Source organism: Malus sylvestris, chromosome 15 (genome assembly GCF_916048215.2).
Source record: "Malus sylvestris chromosome 15, drMalSylv7.2, whole genome shotgun sequence".
In the NCBI taxonomy this organism is placed as follows: domain Eukaryota; kingdom Viridiplantae; phylum Streptophyta; class Magnoliopsida; order Rosales; family Rosaceae; genus Malus; species Malus sylvestris.
In genome coordinates this window covers 53594250-53598833 of record NC_062274.1, presented here as the reverse complement: position 1 = coordinate 53598833, position 4584 = coordinate 53594250, and positions in this window count along the sequence as shown.

Below are 4584 nucleotides of genomic sequence, written 5' to 3'. Positions count from 1 at the left end.
AGGTAATTACAAAGGCAATTCTAATAACTTTAATCGCAATTCTGATGGCTACAATCGCAACTCTAGAGGCCATTCTTCTAGTAACAACTCTAGTAACAAATTTCCGCATCAAATCTGCCATGCTTTAGATCATAAAGCTATTGATTTCTTCGAAATGATGAATCATGCCTTTGCTGGAAAAATACCTTATGTAAAACTGGTAGTTATGTGTGCTCACACCAGCTACAAGCCTTCTGCTCCTACTTGGCTCATGGACTCTGGAGCCACATCACATATTACCAATGATGTTTTTGCCATTCAATCTCCCGTGCCATATAATGGTCAAGACAAGGTCTATATAGGTGATGGTCAAGGTATGCCCATCCATCATATTGGTATTGCCACTCTTAGTACTCCTATTGCTAATTTTTGTTTAAATAATGTTCTTCATGTTCTTGCAATGAAGCATAATCTTCTATCTGCTTATCAATTCTTAAGAGACAATCACTGCGAATTAGCCCTTGATTTTGATGGATCTAAAATCAAGGATCGTATTTCGAGGGGCCAGTTAAACATGGCTTCTATCCATTTCAAGGCACACCTACTGCATTCAACTCTCATTTAACGCTTGTGAGTATTAAAGCTTCCTTGCAAGTTTGGCACAACAGACTTGGTCATCCATCATCTGCCATCTTCAGGAAAACTTTAAATAATAGTTCTATTGTCTATACTGGTAAAAAGTTCATTTCTTTCTTTTGTTTAGATTGTGCCATTGGCAAGAATCACACACTGCCATTTACTACCAGTGTTCGTTCAATGTTTGTTGCTTTAGAACTTGTGCATTGTGATGTTTGGGGACCTACACCTACATCTTATGTCAGTGGTTATAAATATTATGTTTTGTTTGTTGATGAGTTTACAAAGTATAGCTGGATCTTTCCATTGAAACTCAAATCTGAAGTGTATTCCATATTTGTTCATTTCAATTGGCAATAAAATCAAAGTTCTCCGAACAGATTTAGGAGGTGAATTCACTAGTTTTATTCTCAAATCGTTTCTGCTACAACATGGTATTATGCATCAGCTTTCTTGTCCTCACACACTAGAACAAAATGGTTGTGTCAAAAGGAAACATATGCATCTCACAAAAACTGCTCGAACTCTTCTCACTGCATCAAAGGTTCCACACAAATTTTAGGTTAAGGCATTCTCTATTGCCTTGTATTTGATCAACCGGCTTCCCATTTCTAGTCTTACAATCTCTCTATGGGAATTATTATTTCATAAGTCTCCAGATTACTCCATGCTTAAAGTTTTTTTGATGTAGCTATTATCCTTGGCTTAAACCTTATACCACCTCCAAGTTAGATGGCAAGAGTATTCAGTGCGTTTTTCTGGGCTATAGTTTGCAGCACAAAGGCTATAAATGCCTTGATCCTCTCACATCCAGAGTATACATCTCAAGACACGTGTTATTCATAACTACAAACCACTCATCTTTCTACCTTCACACTTCTATTTTCAATACCCTGCAACCCACTAACTTCACTACCACAGTCAACTCCCTCAATTCTAGCCACTTCTCCACGGTTAACCAACTCCTCCCCTCCCTCATTACATCCACTTATCTCTTCAAGCCTCGATTCTTATTCATAAGTACCACATCCCATCATCCCCACAAACACTCATTCCATGATCACCAGATCCAAAGCTGGGATTTTTAAACCAAAAGCCTTGGCAGCTACTAAACATCATCTTGATCCTTTAACCTTTGTTCCCACTATTTACCTTCAAGCCTCCAAACATGATCATTGGAAGAAAGCCATGGCTGAGGAGTTTCAAGCACTACAATCTACAAACACTTGGTTACTTGTTCCTTCCTCTTCACATCAAAATCTGGTGGGATGTAAATGGGTCTTTCGAATTAAAAGGAAACTCGATGGTATTGTGGACAAGTACAAAGCCCGTTTAGTAGCAAAAGGGTTTCATCAACAAGAGGGTATTGATTTTCAAGAAACCTTTAGTCCAGTTGCTAAACCTGTTACTATCAGGATTCTTTTGACTTTGGCTATGCAGTTTGATTAGTTCTTAAACCAATTGGATATTAGTAATGCATTTCTGCATGGAACACTCAAAGATGAGGTCTTTATACAACAACCTCCGGGTTTTATTGATCCATCCAAAGTTTCTTATGTGTGCAAGCTCCATAAATCCCTATATGTCTCAAGCAAGCCCCCAAGGCATGGTATGACAAGTTATTCCAGACTCTCATCTCTCTTGATTTTTACAATTCTCAATTCGATTGTTCTCTATTCATTGCATATGAGCCTGCCCTTGTTATTGTCCTAGTATATGTTGATGATATACTAGCGACAGGGCCTAATGCACAAATCTGCAAATATTTTATCCATAAGCTCAGTCAACTATTTCCAGTAAATGACTTAGGCCCCTTACACTATTTCCTGGGTTTGGAAGTCCACAGAAGCTCATAAGGAATTTTTCTCTCCCAACACAAATATGTCATTGATCTTTTTCTCAAAACATACATGGATGGCAGTAAACCTTGTGTTACACCTCTTGGCAATAAAAAATTGGATCATAGTGGTACACTTCTTTCTAATCCACATGAATACCGATCCATTGTTGGGGCATTGCAATATTTAACTTGGACCAGGCCTAATCTCTCTTTTGCTGTAAATCAACTCTGTCAGTTCTTACATCGTCCAACAGAGACACATTTTCAGGCTGTTAAAAGGGTTCTCAGATTTCTCAAAGGTACTGTTGATGAAGGCCTTTGGTTCAAGAAAAGTTCACTGCATCTCACAGCCTTCTTAGATGCTGATTGGGCAATATATGTGTTTAACATGCGCTATACCAGTGGTTATTGTGTTTACATTGGTAGTAATCTAATTAGCTGGAGTGCAAAGAAGCAACACACTGTTGCTCGTTCCTCCACGGAAGCTGAATATTGATCTTTGGCTCACACTTCTCCAGAGGTTACTTGGATCTGCAAAATCTTCAAGGACATTGCCTTTCCTCTATCTAAAGTTCTAGTACTTTGGTGTAATAATGTGTCTGCCATCTCTCTAGCATCTAATCCGGTCTTCCATGCCAAACACGTGGAAATAGAGTATCATTATATTAGGGAACTAGTATTGGCCTCTCTTATGTCAGTTCGATTTGTGCCCAGTCACAATCAAATTGCAGATATTCATACTAAATCCTTGTCCAAATCTTGCTTTCAGCTTCTCAGATCCAAGCCTTCACTTGGCGCTCCTCTGTTCAGCTTGAGGGGGTGTAAAGAGACACCTCATTCCCAGTCAACTCAATAGTGCCAACTAGGATCCAAGTCATCAGTACAATCAGCAATTGCTTAGTGTAGAAGCTTTGTTTGTTTTCTAATCTTTATTAGCTAACTTGTATAAATACCCCATGTAAAACTCAGATTCAATCAATGAGAAATATCTTTCTAAATAATAATAACTTTATTTAATGGTTAGGACATATCCAACACTATACCAGTTCAATTAAAATGGCCCAAATATGGAGTTTACGATTTTACCCCTAATGGCAAGTCTTTGTCCGTTGAATATCTCTTCATTTATGGATCTCTGTGCCATTCTGTCTCTCCCTTTATTCCTGACATTCGAAACATTTCATTTTTCTTACTAATCTCGTAACGCAACTCCATCGCTGTCATTATGCAAAAACCACATACCGTAGTCATTTATAGCAAGATGTGTGCCAATTCCACTCTCTAGGTGCTCTTTCTTTCTTTTGTTCGGCAACTCTGAAAAGAAAAACCAAGCACCATGCACCACCGCATTTACAGCAAGATATACGCCAATTCCACTCTCTAGGTGTTCTTTCTTTCTCGTGTTCTGCAACTTTGTTTGTATTTCTGGGTTTATGACGTTTTGCGATTAGCTTCCGTGTTTATGTTTATGTATTTTCTCCAAAAACCCAACAAATGGGGTTTTCTAGATTTTTTAGTTTTTGTGTGAAAGGAATACGATATCTTTTATTTAAAAACTCAAAGAGAGTACATATCATGGTCAAGGTCACCCTGGATAACATCAGATGACTCCTCAAACCATACTACAGAATCACTGTGGATTAAACTTAAACTGGCTAGGCGATGCACCACACCATTACAAGTACGCGAAAACATACGAGAACGTACACCCACTAAACTCTGACGCGAACTCAACAATATCAGAAACAATAAAGCCGAGACTGAAATAATCAGCAGCATCTTCCTTAATAGCAGAGACAGCTTCCATGGAGTCAGATTCCTCCTGTATCAACCCACCCCCACCCTGCGAGTTGCAACCCTTCCTTGATGGCTGCCAACTCCACATGCTTCACCGAGCTGCAGTCTTGAAACCGCCAAACTCCCGCAGCCACAAAGCTCCCATCTCGCCTGCAAATCACTCCATCCGCCCCCACTAACACTGATCTCCACTTTAACATCCATGTCCACATTTAAGTTGAACCAGCCGTCGCTGGAAGCCACCCACCGCAGTTGTTTAGGTAGTGCAATGTGACTGGGTTGGAGACCGGCAGTATGGAACTCTTGCAGCCAAAGGAAAGACCTCTACACCA